Source organism: Saimiri boliviensis, chromosome 4, assembly GCF_048565385.1.
Source record: "Saimiri boliviensis isolate mSaiBol1 chromosome 4, mSaiBol1.pri, whole genome shotgun sequence".
In the NCBI taxonomy this organism is placed as follows: domain Eukaryota; kingdom Metazoa; phylum Chordata; class Mammalia; order Primates; family Cebidae; genus Saimiri; species Saimiri boliviensis.
The window spans coordinates 117,425,074-117,437,157 of record NC_133452.1 but is presented as its reverse complement, the minus strand read 5'-3'; the positions used below and the strand labels follow the sequence as shown (position 1 = coordinate 117,437,157).

The window sequence follows — 12,084 nt, the reverse complement described above, 5'->3', positions numbered from 1 at the left end:
TAAAAGCAGACCTATCATTAGACCAGCAATCCCATTGCTGGGTACATACGCAGAAGAATATAAATCATTCTACCATAAAGACACATGCAGATGAATGTTCATTACAGCACTATTCCCAATAGCAAAGACATATAATCAATCTAAATGCCCATCAGTGACAGACTGGATAAAGAAAATGTGGTACATATACACCATGAAATACTATGCAGCCATAAAAAGAAACTAGATCATGTTTTTTGTGGGAACACGGGTGGAACTGAAGGCAGTAAGTTTAGCAACCTAACACATGAACAGAAAACCAAACACTACATGTTCTCACTTATAAGTCAGAGTTAAAGGATAAGAACTTATGAACACAAAGAAAAAAACAATAGACACTGGCATCTACTTGAAGGAGGAGGGTGGGAGGAGGGAGAGCAGCAGAAAAGATAATTATTGAATATTGGGCTTAATACCTGAGTGAGGAAATAATATATACAAGAAACCCCCATGCCACGTGTTTGCCTATGTAACAAACCTTCACATGTACCCCTAAACCTAAAATAAAAGTTTAAAAAATAAATCATAAGAAGAAATGAGAGCACAAAATAGACATTCTGAAAAAAAGTACTTATAATTTAATTGATTTTAATATATTTACCATATAATCATGTATAACTCATAATTTAATTAAAATTTAAATATATAATATATATGTATAATCAATTAAAATTTCAACAGACAAATTATAAGAGATGATCAAAGCAGAGAACAGTCTTATCAGTCTGGAAAATAGTAAAAAACACAAAACTAAACAAAGAGAGCTGAATAGACTAGAAAGGACAAAGAAAGGGCTGCTCTAAAAACTTGGAAAACATGGAATCACTATACCAACCAACCTTTGCCTTTCTTCCAAAAGTGAGGACACAGTACAAGTCTAACATGAAAGTATTATCTAAGTTCGCAAGATTCCATTACTTTTTAAGTCATCAAAAGCACAAACTGACACTTATATATACCCTAGATGTGTCTGTCTGAACAACTTAAACTTCCCAAAAGTTGTTTACACAGTGCATTTCTAAAAACTAAGGCATATCCCACCCCGGCTTTGTCCCTTTTAACTGTAGATGCTTTCCATTTAAAATTGTTGATTCCAAATCTTAATAAAAATGGAAAAACAAGATTAAACATTCGGGTAAAAAACATGTTTTCAAAAAGTGGATTTGTGTAATAGTTTTAGCATTATTTTTAATAATGTACTAACTACACTATACCCAATTTGTCAAGCCTTACAGCTTGAGGAACATGAGAACAGGGGTGGCAGCTCTGTTAGTAATTTCAGCAGGTAAGCTAATGGAGCAGTGCACTTCTCTCTAGTATGAAGGAATCTATTTACTGCCCATAAATATTTATTTTTAAAATCCTAACATCAGAAGTCAAAGCCCAGTATTAATATTTTCTAATCCTTTACCTTTGACAGTGTTTACCCAGAGTTTTTTGTACTTAGGATTCTTGCTTATTTATATGTAAAAATCCTTACTTCTTTCATGCCTGATTCTCAATGAGGTGGAATAAACAGCCCTACTTGGCATTCTGGTCAGAAAAAATTTAGGAATACTGATTACTTGCTTGTTGGGTACAGCTATGAGTTTAAATAACACTAGATACATATTCCTCACACGGTGGGGTCTAGGATACTTGTGGATGGTTGGGAAACACCATCACAGATCAGATGGCTCACGATGAGATAAAGAGCTTCTTGGAGCGAAGATCACAAATAATTTGCCATGAAGTTGATAAGAGATTATGGAAACAATGTTACCAACCAAAAGTGGACAGGAGGTTTGGCAGTGAGCGTCGTTGGTGTTATTGGCCTCACACTATCATTTAGAGTCATCACATCTGTGCTTTTCTGAGCGCTCTTGAATGAGCCCATTTATGAAATGTGACTTCCTCAAACGTGTGACAGGATTCTGTCTTGTGGTCCTTATTAGTCTATATAATCCCAGCATTGCCCAGAATCTAGCACACAGTAAAAGCTCACCACATGTTTCTGAGCGAAGGAGAGCTCTGTATTTGATAAGTGGCTATAACTCCTTCTAAGAATTGTTCTCAGGCAAATATCATAGGAATGCTGCTGTAAATATAAAGATTTATCCTGAAAGGTTCATATATCATGGCTAGATTACCTCTTCAGTATCTATTAATTGAAGCTCAAACAAGAGACTGCTTAAGGTCTCTACACTCAAAAAATATATGACTCTTGAAACAATTGCCAAAGTTCATTTTCATGGAAAACATCTGCTGTGCCTAAATGCCTAAACATTTCCAAAAGACATAATTTTTATCCAAGGATGTAGGGGAGGGGGAGGCTTATATGAAATAAGTTAGCAAACCATTATTCCAACCACTAAGATAGACAGATGGTTGGGCAGAATTAATTTTGTTTGGAGAAATATTGATGTCTACAATAATAGAACTACCTTTTATTGAATGTCTACTAAAAGCCAAGGCATTACAGGAAGTGCTTTGTATATAGTATTGAGAATTCTCAGAGTGAAGTGCCCCAGATCACAGAGTTAATAGGCAACTTCACTGCATTTAAGCCCAGGGTCATCCAAGCTCCAGTCTCCCAGTTTGGTGGACTTCTCTAAGGGCTGTTCCAGTAAAGCCAAGGTGGAGAGAGGGATCAAGCAAGGTTGCTGAGCAGCAGCAAACAAACGGGGGATGGAGGTAAGGTGCTGAGAATGGGTGGAAATGAGACACAGAGACTGAGATGGAGGAATAAGCAAAAACCAGGCATGGCAAAGGCATATGACAAAGAGAAATGACAAAGGCAAGGTTGCTCATGCTGATTGTTAAAAACTAGTCAAGCTCCTGGGCCAATAGTTCAAATTGCTACTACAGAACTGGAAACCCCTCTTATGGGGCTCCTGAGGTTACAGCCAGGGCATTGCCCCTGGCTTTCTTTTATGGAACCATTAGAAATTTCTATGGCCCCTAATGACTCTCATCTTCTTTGATGGTTCTAAAAGCACTTAATTTTATAAATACATAAATTTTTATATCTCTATTTCAAAAGGACAATCAGAATAGAAAGTGTAACTTTGACTTTGCTGCAATTTTTTTAGGTAGTGAGACTAAATCCCTTTTTTTTTTTTTTTTTTTTTTTTAAGGCAGAGTCTCGCTCTATCACCAGGCTAGAGTGCAATGGCGCAATCCTGGCTCACTGCAACTTCCATTTTCCGGTTTCAAGCAATTCTCCTCTCAGCCTCCCAAGTAGCTGGGACTACAGACACGCACCACCATGCCCAGCTAATATTTTTGTATTTTTTAGTAGAGACGGGGTTTGGCCATTTAGGTCAGGGTGGTCTCGATCTCTTGACCTCATGATCCACCTGCCTTGGCCTCCCAAAGTGCTGGGATTACAGGCGTGAGCCACCACGCCTGGCCTGTTTGGTTGGTTTTTGATTATTTCATTTAAAATTTATGGTAGGGGAACAAATTTTTATACAGATTTAAATATGCTGAGTAGGTAAATATGTTTTTCAATATTGCTTTGATATATATTGAGTAAAAGGTATGGCCCTTTTACACATAAGCAACCTGGATCAAGGCAAAAAAAATTGTGATAGGCGTAAAGAAATCCAATAGAGAGCAAGTTGACTGTGGCTTAGACAAGGTGAGAAACTGCTTTTACTGAGTAAAAAAATAGAGTCATGCTGGAAAATGTGTGACTTCCATAGTTGAAATTTCTTCTTTTTCTGTCAAACCAAAGGGAAGAGAAAGACAGCCTCAAAAGATAGAAGCAAAAAATCCCCCAGGGAAATTACTTTAACAACGAAATTGGGAAAGCTTGAGATAACAGACAGCTACCACGTTGAGAAAGGCTACTCAGGGTTGTTCATCTTTGATTCCTATGAAACCATATTTTTTACACAGAAAATTTACACCTTAAGTAGCATAGATGAAAAAGTAGAGGTTCAGTTTTTACAGCGTTAGGAGAAAAGAAGAAAAATATTAAGACTGAGAAGAATTAAAGATAAGACAGAAAATTAATTCATTACATTTTGTTATTTACATGCCTTTACATTTTACCGTATTTAGTTGCCTTGGCCATAATATAGTATGTAATTTTGCCCTAGCCATAATATACTATGTAAGTTTTAAAATGTATTTTCTTCAGTTTTTTGAAGGTATAATTGGCAGAAATCATATATAAGATGTATGTTTTGATATATGTATCCATTAAGAAATGATTACCACAATCAAGCTAATTAATGTATCTATCACCTCACTGGGTGTTTTTGTATGTTTTATGGCGAGAATACTTAAAAGCTAGAAAATTTTACAGATACATTATTGTTAACTATAGTTACTAGGTCTCCAGAACGTACTCATCTTATAACTGAGTTTTTACCCTTTGATTAATAACTATTTTTCCCACTCCTTCACCCCTGGCAACCACCTTTCTACTTTCTGTTTCTATGAGCTTTATATTACATAATTTTAATTCCAAGTTTCAGAAAAAAAAAAAATTATTGAATGGAAAAAGTTCTTTATTGGGCAGGGCCCATGCTGTATAGGTCTTTGTAGCTGTCCTCTTCTATTCAATCAGCTTGCAGCAAATGCTACATGCGGAAAAATTCTTGGTTTTTATGAGTCTGTGTTTTTGGAATGTTTTTGGTTTAACTACTCCTCTGGGAGGCTTATTCATTTGAATTCGAGGGACAGAACCAAGGGCCCAGGGTTCAATTCAAAAGCCTTCTTGGAGTATGGAGTATGTACTTGCAAATGTGTAACACTACTGGGTGGGGAGAGTGGCCAACTTGAGTTTATATACCCTATCCAAAAGCATTCTAATTCATTTTACCTCCAACTTTGTGCTTTCCATTTTTTTTCCATTTTAGGCCTCCAACTTTGTGTTTGGAATGGTTCTTGGTGATCTTGGTTGAGTGTCTACTAAGTTCTGGGTGCTGTAAATCCTTTTGATAATGCAACAGAGTAGGTAATGTGACTCAGTTTCACAGATGAAGAGATAGACTTACAGAACCAAAATAACTTGCCAAAAATCACCCAGTTATTAAACAACCCACGTTAGATTTTGATATGGTTTGGCTGTGTACCGACACAAAACCTCATCTCGAATTGTAATTCCCAAGTGTTGAAGGAGGGACTTTGTTGGGGGTGACTAGATCATGGGGGCGGCTCCCCCATGCTGTTCTTGTGATAGTTGAGTTCTCAGGAGATCCTATGGCTTTATAAGGGTCTTTTCTCCCCTTCAGTTTGCACTTTTCTCTCCCGCTGCCATGTGAAGGTTAGGTTTGCTTCCCCTTCTACCATAATTTAAGTTTCCTGAGGCCTTCCTAGCTGTGCAGAACTATGAGTCAATTAAACCTCTTTTCTTTATAATTAGCCTGTCTCAGGTATTTCTGCACAGCAGCATGAGGACAGACTAATACAGATTTTGACACAAGTAAGTCTTCTATTTCTACTTTTACCACGCTATTGAGGGCAGTGAGCTTATTGGAGGTGTATGAGGAAACAAATGCTTATGTACTAAATTGCAAATTTTAGCTTGTGAAGTGACAGCAAATGTTTCATTCTATTTTACTTTTTGTACTCTGCAATGATGGTATGTGTACAACTTTTTAATTCATTCCTAAAAAAAAACTATACAAATGTTAGTTGTGAATTCATAATGTTCCCATGAAAAATTGAAGAGAAAGCTTTCATTCTGTATGTTAAACTGAGAAACAAAACTGGTGGATGAAGAATACACTGTAGTCTTTTGAAGGCAGCAATGTGAAAAGGTGGAACACAATAGCTTGTTCTTGGTAATTAAGTGCTCTGACTGCTTCTATGCTGGAAATAACTGTAATGTGTTATTCTTGCATTTCATTATTTGGAGTTTTGAAATGAAGTTTGAAGAAAAGATCATTAATAAAAAAATAGAGATGATTATAACCGTGATTTACATTACAAAACCCTTTTTTTAGTCTCAAAAATATTTACTCTGTAGGGTTTTTAATGCTCTGAGCTCTCATAATACAACTAAGTGCTTGCTTTTTGACTCATAGTTACTTAACCTAGGGGTTAAGGTACAGGAAGACAAGCAATGACAGCAATGTAAAAGGAGGTTAAGATGCATTTCTGAAAGGGTTTGAAGCCCTGATGATTAAAGGGCATAATGAAATAAAGCATCTCAGAAATAGTAACAATAGTAGCTAATAAATATTGAGTTTGCCACTTCACAGGCACTATACTAAGTATTTTTATACTAATTTAGAGTCCTCAATAATCCCACAAACAGGTTAGTGTTATTATTACAATTTTACAGATGAGGAAACTGTGGCAGAGAGAAAAACTCCTTGTACTCAACAATTTTTAACCCTGGAGCCTCACTTATAATTCCCTTTAACCAAAAGAAAGAAATAGGTCACAAATGTCAGAGGTGAAGGTTACTTAGAGATCAGCTTGTCCATCATTTCAACTGGGATCCGTATCAGATGTGAAATGAATGGTCCCCAAATAAATTTGAAAATCAGTACACGGTCTGCTCACTCACTTTCTTGTTTAGCCACAATTTCTGAGTTGTTTGAATTATTTTACAAGTTCCTATCACCTTTAAACTCAGAATAGAAGTTGTTTAGCCTTTAAAAAATTATGGAATGTGCTAAAAGCATTTGAAAAGAGTTCTTTCTTATTAATAATCTCCCTTCTAAGTTTACGTTTGTCTTTAGCCTACTTGTTTTTGTTCCATCAAGCTCCAACTACCTTAAGCAAAGTGATTAATAAAATAATTCAGAATAATTAAGGGGCTGGCATACGACAGCCAGGAGACCAAATCCCAGCATTAAAAAAAAAATTTTTTAAGGGTTATAAAAAGGAAAAAAAAAATGTGACAGGGTTCTTACATGGTCTTGAAAAGCCCATTTACTATCTGGCCCTTCACAGAAAAAGTTTGCCAACCTCTAAAATAATCAAACATTCTGAAATAATAACTTAAGGAGGTTTTACTTTGATAACGTAAATGTGAAAATGTTTTCTCCATTTCACTAGTGATTAATTTACAGAACAATTAAATGACAAGTTAAAATCAGAATATTTACTAGTGATGTAACTAAGAATATTTAGCTTTGGTGTGAACTTTATTTTGCAAATATTAGGCATGCAAGACATAGAATTTATTTCTGTAGTGACTTGTTTCTCATACCACTGAGGGAGCAGAAACTTAGTGTCAGTTGATTTGGGGTTTCCCTCTTTCCCAGGGCTGAGTCTACTTTTGAGGGAGACATCTGGTTCCCGTGTTTCACATGTTTGTACTGCTGACACAGGCCCTACTCTTGTTCCTGGGCTTCCCATCTGTCTTACCTCTTATGCAGCAGCCCTGCTTCCCAGTCACACAGCCCACTAGTTACATAGCCTCTAGCCAAACAGCCCTTTCAGGAGGCTTCCCCACTCACCAAAGCCAGATTCTTTCTGCTTAGACCATTTATTGCCTGTAATTTGGTTAGCATTTGCTTATCTCAAGAATTTTGAGCCTTTCCTGAGCTCAAGAGAGTTATCACTTGTAGCCTCACTGCATTTATAGCATTTGTGAAATTATAATTTTCTATTTATGAGTTTATTTGCCCCCTGGCTTCTAAACACCTTTGAAAATAGGCACCACCACCAGGCGTGGTGGCTCAAGCCTGTAATCCCAGCACTTTGGGAGGCCGAGGCAGGTAGATCACAAGGTCAAGAGATTGAGAACATCCTGGTCAACATGGTGAAACCCCGTCTCTACTAAAAATACAAAAAATTAGCTGGGCATGGTGGCACGTGCCTGTAATCGCAGCTACTCAGGAGGCTGAGGCAGGAGAATTGCCTAAACCCAGGAGGCAGAGATTGCGGTGAGCCGAGATCGTGCCACTGCACTCCAGCCTGGGTAACAAGAGCAAAACTCCATCTAAAAAAAAGAAAATAGGCACCATTTTGTGTTTTCATTTGTTTCTCCATTTTATAGCAGTTTCTGATACATACTAGGCACTCAAGTTTTGGTTCAAGTGAATGAGTCAGTAAATTCATTACAGAAGTCTTTTAAGGCTTGATTATAGTTTTGTCAGCATTTGAGTTATTCTATGCCTCAGGAATAAACTTACATTTTCTTTAAATTACTCTTTTACTGGGAAGACTGGTCTTCCCTTACATCAATGGAGATTTCTGTGTGTGTATAAATATTTACTTATATACATACACTTCAGGTTTTCAAAAAGCTTCAGGTAAATAAGAGTAGAAAGTAGAACTTGAACTGGTAAGGACAGTAGATATCAAGTTTGGTAGTGCTTCTCATCAAATATTAGAATAAGGTTCAGAACAAGGTCCAGAATCTAGTATCTCACAGATGCTCCTGGGGAGCCACTTGATAAACTCTATACAAGTAAAAAAAATAATTTCTTTTAGATACAAATTTTGTTTTGGTCAACAGAAACATCACCTCTTGATGTGGAAATATGGTACTCTGAGTATTGTCCAATTTCCTCAAATGTTGACTTTGTCGTCTGCTTATCTGCTATCAAAAATGTCTTCTAGGGAAACAGAAGACACTGCTTTACATACACACTTGTCAGGGAACTTCACTTAAGCACTATCCAGCAGCTTCAGTGCAGATCTGAAGCAGATAGGAGCCTATGGGAGAACCACACAGAAAACTGTATTACTGACCATAAAAGCTTAGTTCTCCAGAGAAATGCTCTCCTATCCCTAGGTTATAAGTTGATCTTTGTTTATTGGCTTTGTTGTACAAAGAAAATGTTCAAATTCCCTGTGAAATCACAGGTGAAGATTATGAGTGGTATTAGAAGTGTTCTAGTGCTTTTGCCAATGAGAAGAATAAGGTAGTCTCCAATAAAACTTACCATATCAAAATATGCATGGAAAGGGAGAAAGGGCAGAAGAGTGACTTTCCTAAAACCGAGGTATAGCTTAATCTATATGTACAAACCTAATAAAGTACATCAGTTGAGATTTAAACATAGCCAATATATGTGTTTAGGACTGTCCAAGGTAGCACAATTCAATCCAGGCAACTTGGGCCATCTGGTCCCTTAGAGTGGTTTCTGCTGAAGAAGGGTGTATATTTAATCAAGCATCATTACAAAATGCCTGAAATGCCCCTTGCCACCTACCTCACATCACTTCAATCCTACAGTCATCAAGTAACCTTCTGATTATGCTACAAGAAGAGGATGGGTTATGGATTGGAGATATGAAAATTCTGGTAATTGGAATATCTTTGATCATAACTGTAACTTGATAAGGTTTCTTTTATGTATATTTATTCATAATATCAGACACATACAATCTTAGTAGATACTGACCATGTCCAGTTATTGCCAAAGGCCATTCAGCTACACATTCCTAGATCAAGTTCTAAAATGATGGGTCCTGTCTTCTTTAATTGTAGAAACTCAGTAGCCACTAGCCAGTGCCTGAAATAACAAGTTTAGATGTTTGCTGAGTGAATAAATTACATACACACAAAACTAATCCATTTTGAGACTTCTTAATAGCGAACCAGATTTCCCCTGGAGATCTCAAATTCTGTCTCCTTGCGTATGGTCTCTCTATTTAAACTTTAGTAAAGACATTTGTTTGTTAACATTCTTTATATAAGAATTCACAATGTAACTTCCTTCTATATTTTAGTACCAGAAAAAATTATCAGGAGAAAAACTGAGTGCTTTCTTCTATCAGATATAAAATCTTCATTATCCATCAACTTTTCTCTCAGCTGCCAGAAAATTCTAAGACATATTTACATATAATCAAAATGACTATTATCTTCTGATAAAATTTTTCCTTTAAATATTTCTATCTTTAATATATTTAAATATTGTCTACTGACTTCCTATACTAAGAGAATTTCGCTTAAGACATGTTCTTCCTTCCCTTTTATTCCATCTCCTAACATTGTTATACAGATTGAGCAACTCTAATCTGAAAATCTGAAATCTGAAATGCTCCAAAATCTGAAATTTCTTTAGCATCAACATGATGCTTGAAGGAAACATCCATTCAAGCATTACGAATTTCATATTTTTATTAGGAATGCTCAACTGGTATATATTCTGCACATGTTCTAAAATAAAAATCTCAAAATCCAAAACACTTCTGTTTCCAAGCATTTTGGATAAGGGATACTCAACCTGTAATACCATTTTAGATGCTGTATTGATTACCTCCATAACTTTAATCATCTACAGGGGAGGAAAATAATCTTTTATCTGTCCATTTTAGGAGCCCCAGCTGGGGCTCCGTAACAAAAGACAGATAAACAGGAGAAAAGCATACAAATTTATTTAACACAATTTTTCTATGAAACAGAAGATTTCAAAAGGAAATAAAACCTCAAAGGGGCAGTACGAGTTGGATGCTTATATATAAATTGGACAAAGAGTGGTAAATTATGAAAATGTGACAAGACAGAGAGGCTGGGGCTAGGGCAGAAAATGGTGGAACAGTAAGAAGATAAGAGATATATTTTGGATGTTTGTCTCCTCCAAATCTCATGTTAAAATGTGGTCCCCAGTGTTGGAGGAGAGGCCTGGTGGTAGGTGTTTGGGTCATGGGAACAGATCCCTCATGAATGGTTTGGCGCTGTCCTAGTGGTAGTGAGTGAGTTCTGTATCAATTCATGCTAAACGTGGTTCTTTTAAAGAGCCTGGAAACTCCTCCACTCTCCTTTGCTCACTCTCACTATGGCATACATGGACTTCCCCTCCTACTTCTGCCATAATTTTAAGTTTCCTGAGGCCTCACCAGAAGCTGGTACCAGGTTGCTTGTACAGCCTCAAGAACAGTAAGCCAAATAAACCTTTTTCTTTATAAATTATCCAGCCTCAGGTATTACTTTATAGCAAAGCAAATGGACTAATACAATAAGTTAGTTTAACGAGGTTTGTTTGTACAGGTTTTTTTTAGTCCTGGTGACAAAAATGTTACTTTCCCTCTGGTATAGAGAGGACATCTTCCATATGGGAGTTTTATATCCTGGTTTTAGGAAGAAAAAGGAGTAGTCAAAGCATCCTTTTTGCATCTGCTGTTTTAAGCTCAAAATAATTCTTTTGCCAAAATGGCATATTTGGGGTGGCATATTCCACTACCCTTCAACATATATACTCCCTCTACCAGAGACATATTTCTTTGTTTTTGTTTTTGTTTTTCTGAGATGGAGTTTCGCTCTTGTTACCCAGGCTGGAGTGCAATGGCGCGATCTCGGCTCACTGCAACCTCCGCCTCCTGGGTTCAAGCAATTCTCCTGCCTCAGCCTTCTGAGTAGCTGGGATTACAGGCACGTGCCACCATGCCCAGCTAATTTTTTGTATTTTTAGTAGAGACGGGGTTTCACCATGTTCACCAGGATGGTCTTGATCTCTCGACCTCATGATCCACCTGCCTCGGCCTCCCAAAGTGCTGGGATTACAGGCTTGAGCCACCGTGCCCGGCCAGAGATGTATTTCTTAATATCTCTCTTCTCTCCATCATCCCCCTTATAAAATGAGGATATACACATGACTTTTCCTGTTAGGTGTCTTTCTACCCCTCTTCTTCAATCTTCCAGCTTTTAACAACTTTCTTTTTATGTGGTCATAAAAAGATACTTAAATTCTGTGCTATATTCAATGTGTACTGTGGTTTGCTTATGAAATGATTCTAAAACAGTGTATTACTGACCTATGTACATATCTTTCACTAAAGAGCTCAGTAGTGTATTTTTAAAACATCATTTTCTGTATTGCTTTTTGCTTTCCTGAAGCTCCTGTGTTTCCTTTTCTTCTGCAATATGCATTTTTCATTTCCTTTGCTATGGTAGCACTGAGCTAGAAGTCAGTTCCAGGGTCCCCATTCTGCCAGTACCTTGTTACATGGATGAATAATCACTTGTTTGAAGTTCACATGGAACATGACAGCCTTGGCCTTTTAGAAAGTTGTCACTCTAGATAATCTCTGATTTAGGCATTTTTCAGAAGGACTTCAAAGGAAATACGTTCTTCATTAGTGGAATTCGTAACACAAATCAGCTTCATGAAAATACAAAGTTAATAAAGGCATTCCATATGA

General features: G+C 36.9%; 1 protein-coding gene across 9 annotated transcripts in view; it reads right to left on the bottom strand.

Annotated features, from left to right (window-relative positions):
* LMBRD1 (LMBR1 domain containing 1) overlaps positions 1–12,084 on the bottom strand; it is a 170,111-nt gene that overhangs the window by 27,927 nt on the left and 130,100 nt on the right. For 5 of the 9 annotated variants that reach the window (XR_012517315.1, XR_012517317.1, XR_012517319.1 and 2 more), the window contains exon 17: positions 1–12,084. This exon is cut by the window's left edge. The gene's annotated coding sequence lies outside the window, so the exon portion shown is untranslated. The other 4 variants (XR_012517321.1, XR_012517322.1, XR_012517320.1 and 1 more) reach the window with 3 other exon arrangements.